This window comes from Macrotis lagotis, chromosome 2, assembly GCF_037893015.1.
Source record: "Macrotis lagotis isolate mMagLag1 chromosome 2, bilby.v1.9.chrom.fasta, whole genome shotgun sequence".
Lineage (NCBI taxonomy): Eukaryota > Metazoa > Chordata > Mammalia > Peramelemorphia > Peramelidae > Macrotis > Macrotis lagotis.
This window is the reverse complement of record NC_133659.1, coordinates 100,772,668-100,789,101: the sequence shown is the minus strand read 5'-3', so window position 1 is coordinate 100,789,101 and position 16,434 is coordinate 100,772,668. Positions and strand designations below refer to the sequence as shown.

The 16,434-nt window shown below is 38.5% G+C and overlaps 1 protein-coding gene across 6 annotated transcripts in view; it reads right to left on the bottom strand.

Moving 5' to 3' along the window:
* NAV1 (neuron navigator 1) overlaps positions 1 to 16,434 on the bottom strand; it is a 351,815-nt gene that overhangs the window by 69,260 nt on the left and 266,121 nt on the right. The gene's annotated exons all lie outside the window — the stretch shown is intronic.

Below are 16,434 nucleotides of genomic sequence, written 5' to 3'. Positions count from 1 at the left end.
GTTCTCCCATTCTCTTTATATTTGAATCATTCAGCAAGCACTTATTAATGTGCCTACTATTTGCCAGCTGCAAAGATAGGTAAAAACAGCCCCTGCCATCAAGAAACTCACATTCTAATCAGGGGTGAAAAACATGTAAACAAAAGAAACAACCTGGTATTGCTCAAAAGAATCATTTTTTGCAAAATGTCAACTGTTGATTTTTATTTCATTTTCATCAGTTCTTACTCATCTTTTCCCAAATGTAGTAACATCCTAATTGGTCTCCCTGAAGTAATTCTGCCATTCTAATCCATTCTCTGTTGCCAAATTGATTTCCTAAGACCAAATCACCCCTCCCACAACTCAATAGACTTGAGTGGCTCCATATTATCTCCAGGATCAAGCATACAATTCCTCATAACTTTCTCCTTGACTACTTTTCTTACTTAGTACTTTACTTTTCCTCCAAAACACTCTACAATCTTTTCATACTGACCTACAAGTTGCTATTGTTTATCCTTCATTTTCAAAGAGGACCAATGACATCACCTTAAATGATGTCTTGATTTGTGGGTGAATTGGATTTAAGTGGGGCAGAGCTTTCAAAAAGTTGTCAGTCTCACACTCTCCTTCAGTCACTGAAGTCAAGATGTAGTGTGTGACCTTGGTTTTTTTTAAAGGCCTCCTCATGAATAATATAAGTTCTGTGTTTCACTTTGTGGCCTTTGTCCCCTATTTCCCACCTCCCCCCCTTTGTTTCTCTGTCTTCCTTTAAGACTCAGCTTTGATTCCACTTTCTGCTGGTCTATTCTACTCCCCTTAACATCTAATATCTTCTGTTTACACTATGCCTAGTTATTTACATTTTCTTTTTCCCATTAGAAGGTAAATTCCTGAAGGACAGGGACTGGTTGTTTTTTTTTTTTTGCCCTTTGTATTACCAACATAGTTCTGGCACATAGCAATTTAATAAGTGCCATTTAAAGATCATTATTAGGGCAGCTAGGTGGCACAGTGGATAGAATACCTGACCTGGAGTCAGGAAGACTCATCTTCCTCAGTTCAAGTCTGCCTCTAGATACTTACTAGCTATGTAACCCTGGGCAAGTCACTTAACCTTCTTTGTCTCAGTTCCTCATCTGGAAAATGAGCTAGAGGAAGGAAATGGCAAATCACTCTAATTTCTTTGCCAAGAAAACCCAAATGGGGTCAGGAAGAGTTGGACACAATTGAAAAAAAAAAAAAACCCCTGAAAAGACCATTGTTACTTTAAGATTAAATTGAATGCTTCATAAGTTATTTCTCATCTTCTTTTGCTCATAGTAATATTTTGTTTAGAATTATGACAGTTGCATATTCCTTAAAAGTTTATTGCAATTCTAACTCTCTTTGATAATTTTATTTTATGGGTGGAATATAAATGTTGGATAAAATAAATTGAACTCATTTCTTTGTGATTTTTAAAGCTAATAAAGGTTAAGTAATTTTATGATCTAAACAAAGTGATAATTTGTAATGAACTAGAGAAGGTAAAGGCCTAGATATGGCTGGTGAAATGGCACTAATCTAAGTTTTAAAGTAGTTGCCTCATCATTTAGAAACTGAAGGGTTGCAATTTCCTACTTTATTTGTAGGTCATCCATTATTATATGACTTATGTATCAACTAAAATATACTATATTATATATCTCAACTATAATAACTACAATAAAATACCACATACCAAATATAATATTATAAATAATAGTAATATATAGCCAACTATAGGACCTCTATTCAGGACAATCCCCTATATCTAGAACAAACTTCTCTCTCCATGCCTCAATTCAACATCCTTCTCCTTCAGTGGTGTGCCATGAAGCTTTCTCATTTAATCTCACCCTTGCCACTAGAAGCAGCCTTAAATTTATGTCATTCTGTTTGACCTCTCAATTTTTTTCAGATTTAGTTACTTTTATTTATTTATTTTCTCATGTCCCCCCACCCAAGAGACTGTAAGATCTTTGAGGACGGGGTGTCTCTGTGGTGTTAACACCAATAAGAGGCAGCTAGGTAGCACAGTGGATAGAGCACTAGCCTTGGAGTCAGGAGGATGGGAGTTTGAATCCAACTCAGACACTTAGCTGTGTGACCTTGGAAAAGTCACTTAACCCTGACTGCCTCACATCCAAAGCCATCTCCATCTCTGATTCATAGCTGTCTACTGGACCCAGATTGCTCTGGAGGAGAAAGTGAGACAGCTAACTTATCACAGTACCCCTTCACTCAAATCTAATTCATGTGTTTGTCATGGCATCATCTGCCTGATATTATATGATCCTTTCGAGATTCAAGGACACATCATCTCCTAAAAGTCTGTTCTTAAAAATATAAAAGCAAGTAAATAGATTTTGGAAACACTAAAGATCTGAAATGTCTGAGTCCAGTGAACAAGTAGAGAATGTGAGTAGGGCCTACATAAGATTCATGAATTAATTTTACTGGTGCAAAAAAATTTTTCAAAGGTGCTATTTGGAAGAATTGGCTTATGTTCTTGGTATCTTTGGAAGTATTCCACTGCTGAAAGTAAAAATTTTATTTTTCTTTTTAACAAAAAAGAATAGTACTCAAAGGTTTCTTTTTTAGTTAGGACCCTGCAAATCACTATCCTTTCAAAATACATATATGTTAAAAGATTACCTTTCTTCCACAGGAATTAACTTAAAATACCCTAGTCTTTATATACCCCAAATTGTTATTTGACTATTCATGGTCATGGGGAACACAGCAAGAACAGTCATTGGAATCACAGATAATCAGGAAAAAAAATTAATTTCAGGTCTCAAATTACTACAAGAATTGCTAAATAGAATTGTCCCCCAAACTAATTGGAGTGAAAAATCCTCTTCAGTGCTTCTACTAACCTTTTGTTCACAGATTCGTTAAACAATGAAATGTCTGAAAATTGTGGAAGGCCTTTGCTTAATGCTCAAATTTGTACCAGTTGTGGAGTGGATACCAAGGAAAGAATTCTTAAAGAAAATGGCCTTATAAGAAATTGCTTAGGGCAGGTCCAGTTGCTATCACTGGGCAGAATGCAAGAGGAACATTTGTCCACGTTGTATATAATTAGAGGCTTTAAGGTCTGTCAAAGCCATGCTTGTATAAATTTCACTTTATTATATGATGTGCTGTAACAGTGACTCATTTTGGAATCTGAATAGGTCTACCTCTATATTTCTGTAACATTATTATCTTCAAAAATACTGACATACTTTTTTAGTGTATGTTCAGAAGCAACAATAGCTTGTTTCAGAAATACTTCCACCAGGTAAAAGCTGTTTATCCTCATGTTAAGGAAGTCCCTGACAAATGTTTCATGAAGTTTAAGAAAGCAATTCCCTGTTGAATAGATCTTGGCTTCTTTAAAAGGTTTTTTTTCTGCCTCTGAAAAGCTAAATCAAAAGTAGTTCACTCTCATCTGATTGTTGAGATGTCTTTAATAAAAAGTCTTTTTTTTTTTTAAAGCATTCATCTTGGGAGATGATGAGAGTAAGCAAAGGAAAGATCAGCCCAAGGGGTACATTTTAAAGAAAACAGCAGGAAGTATCTTTAAAAAAAAACATCCCTAGAGCTGGACAAAGGTTCTTTCAACTAACTTCCTCTGTTTTTATGATACTAATGAGGTCTTAATTCTGGCTACAGGAATTTGAAGCTCAGTAACTTTAGAATTTTTTCACTATTAGCTGTATTTTGAAAAGCTTTTCTTGGAACTTTATCCCACCTGGAGTCCTGGATTCCTCTTCTTAATTTCTCTTTCCAGGGGAATGATCCAAGGAGAGATCATTCATCTCACATGCAGTTAGCTGGTCAAGATCTTGCTTGTTTCTCCAGGGGTGACTTATGTTTGAGTTCCCAAGTGTCTGGGAAAGTCACACCAGGAACTCATTAGCTCTGTGTTCAGTTGAAACAACAAGGTCCCTTCCCCAACCAAAAAATAAGCAGCATTTTACACAAGCTCTAATATGTTTCTATGAAGACCTCCTGTGGAAAGATCTCCTAGATCTTAGATATATAAAGCAGCTGGAAAAGGTCAGTATGGAAGAAGAATTTGCTCTGAAGTGGTTTGTGTTCTGGAATTCCTCTGTTTGACCTTTCCTGACGAGAGGTCCTTCACAACCTTGGAAACTTGTCACTTCAGCAGGATATACTTTCCTCCATTAACTTTGAAGCATGAGCTAGTTTGAGTCAAAGAACTGCTATTTCAGAGGGAGCCCTGGAGGAGTGCTATGGAGTCACAGAATCATCCCCAACCTTCCCCATGAGAGAAATTTGAAAGATGCTCGAAATATCACCATTCCCAACTCCAGACAGTCTTCAGATCTAAGGGCACCAAATTTTGCCTCACACAGTACTATGGAATTTTAATTAAATGGGGGAGGGAGAGATTTCTCCAATTACCCAATTATAGGTTGGAATTTAATATAACACAATTGCTTCTACTTTTTTCATTTCTCTAATATGCTAGATAGCTCCTACAGGGGTCATCACATTTCATCAGTTATCGACTGAGGACCAAAGAGTTCTATCATGACTTACTCCCATGTGAACCATTTTTTCTTTAAATATTTATGTTATCAGCATATACCCCTCAAACAGGCAATTTTCCCTGAAGAGATATATCAAAGCTATTCATTTGGGGAGATGGTCAGGGAAATTTCATTGATTGGGGGGAAGAAAGAGGAGGGATAACTTCTTAATTCCAGATATATAGGCCAATGTCTTCCCTTGTGAATGCACTCCACAGTCTGAATCAATGTTTTAATACTGAGTTTTTATTTTGATAAAATCATATATTATATGTATGTAGTATATTTATATTTACACACATACATACACATACACACACACATTCTTTCCTAATGTAAAGATTTCCAATAACAGCACAAAACTACCAGTTAATAATAGGGCCCACCATATAAATTACAGTGGTTTCCAAAAATAAAGCTTCATGGAGGAAAAATTTGCAAAGTTACCACTGTGAGGTATACACATTGAGAGAACAGTTCCATCACACCACGGAAATCTGGATGTTCTCTCACAACTGGCACACTTTTATTCAGAATACTTGGAAATAATTTTCTGTATAAACCAAACCAAGGCTTCTCCACACCTCGCCATTCTGTCTCCTCCTCAACCAACCTTACAATTAGACACCCAGGGGCCTGTTCCTAAATTTCTCCTTGCATTTCCAGGGAGCAAAAAGCAGTAAAAGAGACGACTTGTCACCATCTCAGTCCTCTACCTCAGTGATGTTGAGTGGTGGCAAAGATCATGTGATATCTGGAATGTGCCTCGTTTATGGAATTCCCTTCTTAACAATCAGCCCACAAATGTTCAGATCCTTGAGGGCCTTAGCACAATGTTAGTTATTAAAGATCCCAAATCAAATGCTCCCAAGTGGCCCACTTGGCAGGACCCAGAAGCCATTGCAAGAAATTCATACTTGCCAATCTCTATCTTAATTGATATGAACAATATAAATATGTTCAAAGAACTATCATGAAATTAAGAAATTTCATGGAATAAAGAAGACATTCTTTGGTGATTTGTCCTGATGTAACTCTCCTGAATAAAACAATTTTGTCATAATACCATCATCTGATAGGAGATGCTACAAGTCCAGGGCTAGGCTATTCAGACTGCTCAGGGTTAATCCTTCGAACTAGACTATGGAACCAATCTCTGGGCAGACCTTGTAATAGATCCCTCACTTTCATCTGTCCTGTAGAATGGACAGATTTTTTTTATCTAAAGCACGAGTTTCTTATCTAAAGCACGAGTTCACGAATCAATTATCAGCTTGCTCATAGCTAAAATATCTTTGTTGAAGGCTTTTGGTTAAGAGAAGCAGATAGCTGAATACTTCACTGTGTACAGACGTCAAAGGTGAGCACGGGAGAGAAAGTTAGAGAAGAAAGTCAACTAATAATTGATTGTGAAAGTTTTGTTTTAATGAGTACCTATTAGGTACCTATTGGCAGAGAAAGAAATAGGAAACAAAAGCTAGATAAAACAAAGGTCATACTCAGAGAAATATCCTGTTCACAGGTGTATAGCCAAGGTTGAAAGCATTATAGCTGTGGTTTCAGGCATTACATTTCCCACTTAATAATGAGGAGGTCATAGCAATGAGAAACTAAATAAAATTCAGAAAATCCTCACTTTTTGCAAATACTAGTGATTTTAATAGTCAATCCTTGAAAACACTTGTAATGATTTGCAAATAAGAACCTCTCATCATCTTTGGTCTTTCATTCAATACCATATTAACTCACATTGCCATATTTATGTAGCAAATCCTTAACAATACATCCTTTATTACATTTATACTGCATTTCTTTCCCTGTTTCCATTTTCAGTTGTCTCAACTCATTTCTACTTTATGAATTGGGGGAGACTGAGGTTGAGAACAAATAAATGACTTGTTCTAATTTATAAATAAGGATGGCTGAGTCTTGCAATGGTCAATCCAAAAGCAAAAAGTCACTTTCTTCATCTGGCTATGTGTGAAGCCCTCAGAAGGGAAGCATACACTTACTGGGAGTCCATTTGAAATAGAAGTCCCACTTTTATTTCTGTTTTCCTTACTATAGTAGTTAATGCCAGATCTCTACCTCCCCAGGTTCAAAGGTAACAGACTCTTAGGATATAAAGTAGACATATGTTTTTATTATCTGAAGATATATATCTAAAATCACAACTTTGAGAATGCAGGAAATGACTAGATAAGGAAATTACTTTGAGCATTATCATGCTATTCTTGCATGAAATCCAGTGAAAGCCTTTATTTTGAGATTTTACAAATAGTCTGCAGCTTCCCATAGAATCCTTCTTAGGGAACTTGAAAGGAAGAAGGAAAACATTTAAAACAGCAAGAATCACAAGTTAATCAAAACTGAAATGGCATCAGTCCTGAGGAAGTTGCCTGTAGGCAAGAGGAAGGGAAAACAGATACGTTTTCCCTTGTTGTCTTTTCTGATTGGAGGAAGGCACTTCAGAGCTCAGAAAAAGGTTCTCTGTGATCCTCCCAAAGAGGCTGCTGCAAAATAATCCCTCCTGAGACTTCAAAAGGTCACAGCTCCCATGAAGCATCACTCTGACAAAAACCTCTTGGAACATGAACTTCTTATCAGACCTGGGTAAATAGGGAAATTCAGCAATTATCACTCCAAAGGAGTTGAAAATTGAGTGGGCATGTGGTTTGGCTCTGGGTAGCCCAAAATAAAACTGTTTGGTTTCACCTTGCAGGGGAGGGTGTTGATCACAGTTGCAAAAAAAAAAAAAATGCATAGAGCCCTTGGGATTGATGAGTCCTTTGAGGTATATCATACATTTATTATCATACATTTTACTGCCTGAATATAAAAACGTTCATCTATCTGACTAGTTACTATTAAAGACTTCTAGAGAAGGAAATTCCTTTATATCCTTCCATAGCCTCTCATTTCCTGTGTTTAAAAAATACATGGTAATATATTCAAGAAGCATTTACTATATGCCTATTATATAGGAAAAAGAGAGCGAGGTATACCTTAGAGGAAGGCATACCTGATTTCAGGTCCATCCTCTGCCACATTCTGGTTGGGTGACCTTAGGAAAGTTATTTAACCTTTCAGTGACCCAGGCAATTCTCTAAGGTTATAGCCCATTGGGGTTTGGACTCAGAGGATCTGGGTTCAAATTTTAGTTCCTGTCACTTACTACCTGAGTGACCTTGGACAAGTCATTTTCTGCATCTACAAACTGAAAGACTTGGACTAGATAGCTTCTGAGGACATGTCCATCCTAAATCTATCAACTTAAATTACAAAACAGTTGCTAATCTGCATTAATAGAGGTTGTTTTTCTTACCAGGAATGTCCTACCATGAGGGAATCACAGGTTCTGTGTCTCTTTGCCCAATTCTCTTATACCCCCTCTACCATAAAAAGATGTGTCATATGCTTTTGTTAGGCTCTAGAAATATAAAGATTAAAAAAGGTCTATTTTTACCCTCAAGGAACTTGTATTCCACTGGAAATCTTTATATCTAATACTAAGATGCATTGTCAGAATCAAACGATACCAGCTCTACAGTGTTACATTTCTCCTGCTCAAAAGCTCCTCTCTATTCCCTTCTGGAACCTCTTGCCCTTCTTAGTAAACATATCTTTTCCTACATGCAATAACCCTGCATAGGCCTTCCAGTTCTGAGCTATATTACTCAATCCTGATGTCACTGGATTTCTTCAGAGTCCAGATCCAGGCTGAAGTGGGATGTTGCTTATTCCCTAGAGCTCTGCCCCAAGCCTGAAACTCTCTGCTGCCCCATCTCTCTTGCATACACACAGACAAACACATACAGAATCATGTTCACCAGATTCCAGGGGGCTTAGTGTGGGGAAGAGGTCTTTGATTCCCTCTTATAGAAAGGAAAATTGATGGTTCTGAGTCTAGTCTCTTGGCTAGTATAATATTTTCTTTCTTTTTTTTTTAGATTTTTTTGCAAGGCAATGGGGTTAAGTGGCTTGCCCAAGGCCATGCAGCTAGGTAATTATTAAGTGTCTGAGGCCTAGTATAGTATTTTCTAAGGGCCTTTGGAACTTTTGGATTTGTCCTGGGAGAGTTGATGGGACAGTTCTTTGGAAATTCCCAATTTCTCATCTAGCATAAAAGGTCTGGAACCCAGCCCTCATGAGTAAGCAACTGTTTCCTTGTCCTGTGATAGGCTCATCATTTGTTTCTCAGCCTGAGAATACTAAGTTGTCTTTTTTATTCCCTGGATTCCTGAGGCTATGGATGTTGGGGTGTGGCAGAAGACCTTATGCTCACTGTGAGATCATTGGGTGTAATGAATCTGGATTCTCTTTCCTTCTCTGCACCAGTCCTCTGGGACTGTAGTTCTTAACAGAGAACCCTAGGAGTCCTTCCATAGGGATGTCTACATAAAAGAACAATCTTGATTTTTAATATATTGGTCATGTTACTTTATAACTACATGTTACAGTAAAAAACCCTTTTATATATTTTTTTACATTTTTGAGGAAATACAGTGAGTAAAAGAAGAATCCTACTTGAGATTATTAATGTATTTACTGGGATATTGCTTACCATCCTTTAATAAAAAGAGTAAAATATTATAAGCACTAAGAAAAATGATCTTCATGTATTTCCCTCATCTAGGGAACCAGAGGGCTTTTTCAAGGGAAATATTACCATAGCTTCCCTCTTAGTGTTTATTCATTGGCTGAAGGCCAAGCTATCTTTAAACTTGCTAAGAACTCACACTTTATATAGGGTCCCAGATCCCAAGCTTTTGCAAGCAACAAGTATAAAAACTATCATCTATATACAACAAAGTTATTTATCAAGAATTTGGTAGGGCTTGTGTGCCATGGAAATGGTCATCTGATCACTTCATCCTTGTCCTTGAGATCTCTTTCAAAATTCATCCTAGGCTTTGAAAGTTACTTATCTAAAAGCTCTCCAAGTTCTCCCTTTTCCTTATTTCAAGAATTTCTGAAATCTTCCTTCTTCCCCAACTAATCAAAAGAGATTTGTAAAAGAAAATTATTTTTTTAAATTTTTTAAAGGTTTTTGCAAGGCAAATGGGGTTAAGTGGCTTGCCCAAGGCCACACAGCTAGGTAGTTATCAAGTGTCTGAGGCCGAATTTGAACCCAGGTACTCCTGACTCCAAGGTTGGTACTTTATCCACTGTGCCATCTAGCTGCCCCAAAAGAAAATTCTTTACCTCCATTTGGCCTAAATATAAAAAACTTCTGTCTTCTCTATACTTGCATTATGCTATAAATTTATTTAACGTATAATTAAATTAATCATATAACCTCATTTTCTTCAACTCTAAAATGGGTATAAAAATAGCACCTACTTTCCAAGGTGATTGTGATGATCAAATGAGATAATATTTGTAAAGGTTTTTAGCACAATATTTGGCAAATGGTGATCACTTAATAAATGGTTATTCCCTACTCTTTTCTTTCTCAGGAGAATGTAAGTTCCTTAAGGACAGGGACAATATAATTTTTGAAATATTCTTTAAATTGGTTTTTGTATCCTTGGGGCCTTAGAGTACCATAAGTATCTACTAAACGATTATTGGTTGATTGCCACTCCATTAACATATTTTTGTTTGGACATAGTTTTATACATTTATGGTCTGTTTAGTATTTACCTTCTGTTCATTCATTGCATACATATCATGAACTATAAGCAAGGGTTTGCAGTTTTGAAAATTTTTAAATAAAAGTTACTCATGGTATTTGAGAATAGCTTTTAAAAATCTTGATGAGTAGAGAAAACTATTTATTACATGTGACATAAATCTAAATCTACATTATAAAAGTTATCATAGATCCTCACTTCTGCCCTACCATATCCCCCTTGGAGCTCTTCACATTAGATCAAATCAAGTCCTCTAAAAATATAACCACTGCATAAAGCAAAGGAATAGTAAAACATTAGACTAGAACTACACTACTCCCCTACTCCCCACAAAAAAGTGTCAGACATAGTCCCTGGCTGAAATGCTTGGAATCAGAAGACCTGTAGATCTATTTTCACTTAATCTCTTGGAGTCCTAGTTCCTTCATCTGTAAAATACAGTCTCCCTTGTTGAGAATCAAATGAAAGCATGTATAGAGATGATGATGTTTGTCCTTTATTCTCAAAAAAAGACCATGACATCAGGGAGGTGATGCTATGACATGAACATGAATTAGATTTGTTACTAGTCTCACATTTTCCTGGCCAGATATGAATCAGGATGACTGGATATAGCCCTGGATGCAAAGCAGTCATGGTTAAATGACTTGCCCAAGGTCACACAACTAATAAGTGTCTGAGGCTCTATTTGACTCTGGTCCCCCTGACTTAAGTGTCAGCACTCTAACCATTGTGACACCTAGGACCACACTGTATGCATGAATATAGATGCATTATGATAACTGAAGCACAAGCTTTGTTTTCCATTATCAGTGTTATATAGGGACTCCATTCTGTTTCTTCCCTGCTGGCAGTTTGATTCCTACCCAAATTAATCTACATGAGTTTTTCTGGCTCCTGATTTCTTCATCCCTCTCCCTCCTCTTCCCCCTCCACCCCCCAAGATGTTGGCTTCTTTCAAACTTTCAAGTCATTGACTCAGTTTGCCTAAGTGGGTAATATAACCCTTGAACAAAAGCTAAGCTAAATCACCGGGGACCTCATCATTCTCTTGGATAGTTGCCTCTGTGCTTTCTCTGAGGCCAATCATCAAAACCATAGGGTCTGAGATGGATGACACTGTGGGTGTCTGAACTGTACAAAAACAGCAACCCTACAATCATACATTCTACACAGTGGCTTGGATGTCCTTAGCTGTTTCTATGCACAGACATTAATCCAATGGGGGAAAAGGATTCCTTGAGGTGAGATAGTCTTGTCAGTAACTTCATGTTCCAAAAATGACCTGACTTGGGTGTCCCTGTGCCTCCATGCAAAGTCTTTTTCACCATGAGGGGCTAGTACACAAAGGTCCAGAGAAACTAGTTGGGCTGAATACCTTGCTTCCTCTACTTCTGCATAGCCCTGGTTTATTACAAAGTGCTCTTACACTCAGGGGAAACCACAAGGTGGGGGAATGGAGCTGGAAGACTCATTTTCCTGAGTTCAATCTGGCCTCAGACACTAGTTATGCGACCCTGGGCCAGTTGCTTTCTCCTGTTAACCTCAGTTTCCTTATTTGTATAAGGAGCTGGAGAAGAAAATGGCCAGCCCCTCCAGAATATGCCAGAAGGGGTCATGAAGAGTTGGGCATGTCTGAGAATGCCTGAACAATGAAAATATTCAAGAGATCCAAGTATAGAAAGATAGTATGCTTTGACTTGAGGTCATATAGCTTGTTGGTAGCTAACTTCAAAATAAAAAAATTTTCCTTTCTACCTGGCCATCAATGGAATTTTCCAGAGCAAAGAAAAGAATGCTGCAAATGGAAGGTACTCTAGAAGTTTTTTTTTTTTTAGGGACTTAATAAATGTTTATTGATAGATTGATTCATCCAAGGATATCCAAGAAATAGACCTAGGTCTACTCCTAGGAGTAACTAGTCAAAGTTGCAAAACAGAAGCTTTCAGTTAGTTATGAAGAAAATCTTACACTCACATAGAACAGTTATATGTGTTTCCTGAAAAATCTTGAGTCCCCCATTTTTGGAGACTTTCAAGAAAAATTTAATTCTTTGTTAGTAATATTTAAAAGGAGCCGCTTCCTGTTCGCATTCAGTTCTGAGTTGACCAAGATAACATTTTAACTCCCTTGGTTGTGTGGGATTCTAATATAGGTCTTCATATTTCTTAGCTATTTATATCATGCTTTTCCCCCCAAAAGTTCATCTATTTTTTTTTTAACATTCATCCATATGCATATGTTAAGTTACAAATTTTCCTTCCATCCTCCCTTCCCACCCCCATCCCCCTAACAGTGAATAGTCAGGTTAACATTGCACATACATATTTTTGATAAATATGTTAAAGATTAGTTATTTTCAGCATGAGGAATTAGGATTAAGGGAAATATATATATATATATGTATATGTATATGTAAGAGAGTTTTTATAAAGTGTTCATCAGTTTCTGAAGGGTTTTTTGTTTTTGTTTTTCTTCCTCTGGATGGAGATAACATTGTCCATAGGCAAGCTAATATGGTTGTCCTAGCTCCTCTAGAGGGTTTCTCATCTAAGATGGGACCTCAGAGTCCCAGACCAACAAAAACCCCCAAGGACCTTCAGAGGTTCCATATTCTCAAGATCTAGTTTTTCTGATCTGGTTCAGTTGCTTAGTACAGGCAATAATAGTAGTACAGGCTTCAGATTTAGAGCTAGGGGGAAAAAACCCAACCAATCAACCTCAAAGATCATCTAATCTTTCTTATTTTACAGATAAAGAAACTGGGGCTCAAAGAGGTTAAGTGATTTGGCACATAAGTAGTGACTACCATCTTCTAACAAACTAAGGAAACTGTTCACAACCTATCCAGTGCTAGTATAGTGTCCAAAAGGCTCCCAAGTGAAGGAGCAGTCTTTGAAGAGGGTTAAAGCAACGATACTGGTATACTTGTGAAGTGTATGTGTGTGTGTGTGTGTGTGTGTGTGTGTGTGTGTGTGTGTGTGTGTGTGTATGTACCTAATCTTATAAAACTCTCACTACAGAGAAGAAGATTATTGGCTTTACAACCCTCGTGGAAGTTCATCCTCATCCTCTCATCTGAGGCTAAATCTCTACCAAATTATCAGTCCCCCTGCCCTGGAGAGCCAATTGTGGGTTGGAGATGGTCACTACTAAGAATTCTATTCCTTAATTCTTCAGGGTAGGAAACAGAGGAAATAGAAGGGTTCACCCTCCAAACTTTTCTGCCTGAGTATATAGGGTACAGGTTGAGGCAGAAGGGATGCTGGTGGTTTGATGATGGAAATGTATTTTAAGATCAGGGATTTAGGACCAAAAGGGCATCACAGATCCCTTAGTTTAAATTCAAGACCTGGAGAAGTTGAGTGACTTGCCCAGTCACATAGGTAAAAAAATGATAGAGGCAGACTTTGAAGCTTTGTTGACCCCAAATCAAACAAATCAAACTTTGTTACCAGGCTGATTGTCAGAATGATTTTAGTGATAGGTTGGTATGCTCCTGAGAGGAAAAAATGGTGTGGGAATTCATCTACTCTGTATCAAATAAGATTTTATTTAATTCCTTCATTCTTCTAAAGTACCAGAAGTTGCTTCCTTCCAGGGTGATATAGAGGGTTGATTAAATCACATACCACACTCTATCCTTTAAATCTACTCCAGAATCCTAAGAAATTGCTAACATAACCTAACTATAATATAGCCTGTGCCCAAGAATCCTAAGTAAACACTACATCTTTCTAGTCTTACTCCTTGGGTCCTCTAGAGAACTTGGATCTGGTGTGTTGGGTAGGAAACAGCTTAGAGTATTAAAAACCACAAATGAAAATTTATAAAACACTAGGATTTTCACTATGTTTTGTATGTGCTATTTCATTTGTAATTACCAATAACCATGTGAGATAAGCGCTATTATTAACTTGTTTTTACAGATGAGGAAATTGAGGTTGAGAGAGAGTTTAAGTGAATTGACTAGGGTCACAAAGCTCAGAAGTGTCTGGGGTAGATATTTCTAACTCTAAGTACATTGCTCTCTGTCCATTGGGTCGATTAGCTGCTAGCATGCCTTGCTTTTGGCCTTTTGGCCAAAACTAGCATCTTCTGGGGGAAGAATGAGACAAGGGAGAGACTCTAGATTGTTCCTAGCAGTGAGAAGTGAGCTTCATATCTGCGAAGTTCTCTAGCTGTGCTAAGGTTTTCAGTTCCTCCGGCATGTCCTAAGGCCAGGATCTCAATTGTTAACCTGTCCTATGCTAACTGTAGTCTAAACACTTGAGCCTTTCTGGTTCTGATATGAATTCCAGAATTTGCAGACTGTTTTTTTTCCCCTTAGTAATTTCCTCCCTAACCCTTCTCAACATCATTTATTTGATGTGGCAATCTGATACTCAAAGGGGCATATGAACCACAATCTTACCTGAGTAGGCAGTAACCTAAGCCAGTGTAACACAACCTACCTGTGCCCTTCCCTGGGCAGGGCAGATGGATCCCCACCCTCATCAAGCCAAGCCCTCTTTATTTTTGTTAAGGAGCCAGGAGCTCTTACCTCTCATTTTAATCCTGGAGAGGAAATACTATATACTCTATACAAAGTCCAGGATTGTCTGGGGATGGATAGGTAACAGATTTGATTGTGCTCTTGGGGTTTGTGTGTGGGGAGGATGTCAAAATAAGAGTGGGGGAAGATGGTACAAGTTTAGAAGAGTTGTTGGGTTGACATTAAGGATTTCAGTGGGTAAAATGTTAATTAGGGTAGAGAAAAGACTGTGAAAAGGGTGCAGGAGAGTAGAATGGGGATTATTAGTTGCATTGAGAGGATGAAAAAGCTGAGGGGAAAGATATGAGCCACCTTTTCATTGGTACAAGTTATTACTAGGCAGCTCCTTATGAATTTGGGGTTGGTCCTGGGGTAGGGTGTGGTATGTATGAATTTCCCTCAGTACTTTCCTTCTCTTTTCACTGCACTCGGTCAAGAAATAGGGACCTTCAGAGTCTCTCCTGAAACAGGAACCCCCCAGGGATTTTCCTAAATTGAACATTTCTGCTTGGCAAATCCCTCCTTCCATTGCCTTACTAACCTCCCTGCCCCCCCCCCCATTTTTAACTTCAATTTCCAAGTCTCCCAACCAGTCACCAGAATGGCAGAATGATTCAAAGTTCTTTTCTTACCATACCAGTCTAATGACCCTGAGTAAGAGACAAAGCCTCTTGGGACTTCACAGTTTGGAACACCAAGCTTATGGGGTCTGACAACCAACCTGGGATTCTGGCACTCTAAGTACCCATCAGGGTAGGGGGTGGATCTCTGCAGAATTGTAACTGAAGATGGAATTTCAATTCTCTTACCATTTTATCTTCCCAACCTTCTTATTCCTTTTCTCTAACCCCTATTGTCTTTGTGTGCAAAGCTCGCAGTCAATTGATTCCTAATGAGAAACAACCAATTGCTACTCTCATAAAAACCTTGGGGGGAAAAAGGGAAGCTGTTTTTACCAGAGGGTGCTGACAAGGTCTCTTCAGAGGGTGAGAAGAAAGCTGGGGTGGGAAGGGCTCTTCAGTTTAGGCAAAGGTAGCAGGGCCAGGAGCAGCAGCAGCAACACCCATGAACCCCTTCTGCATTGCCACATTTAATTTACAACCTGCCTATTTCTCTAATAAGCCAGATCAGATGGTGGGCTAAGCAGGAATATGTGTGGGGTTGGAAAGGGTGGAGGAGGAAAGCATAAAACAATGCTAGGAAAATAATCAGCCTCTTTCCCCAGGTCACTGGGATTTCCTAAACCGCCTTCTGAATTCAGGTTTCAAATCTGTTTCAGGCTTCCCGGTTGAAAGGCACTTTTGGTGCCTCCCATTTGTATTCATTTTTAACTTCCCTTTTACGAAACAGCTGCAGTTCATCCCACCTTCACTCTCATCAGATCTCTGTATATGACTTCTGATGGCACAGGAGACCAGTCCTTGCCCGGTACCAACTCTAGTTCCCAGCGAGGATGAGGGCCCGACTCTCCTGCTTGCTCCCCCCCCCCCCTTCCTCCCCAGGGCAGACTCCAGCATCTGCCACTTGTTCAACAATTCAAATACCCAGGCGGTCCTCTGCGAGGTTCCACCTTTCTCTCAAGCATTCCTTCCCCGTCTAGATGCGGATCCCTGGGTCAAGGATCCCTGGGTCAGTGACCGGAGCTTACCCAGGAGCCGAGGGTCCTTTTCCGAGCTTCCACCCGCCCACACCTTCAATGCCCAGTGGCTTTGGC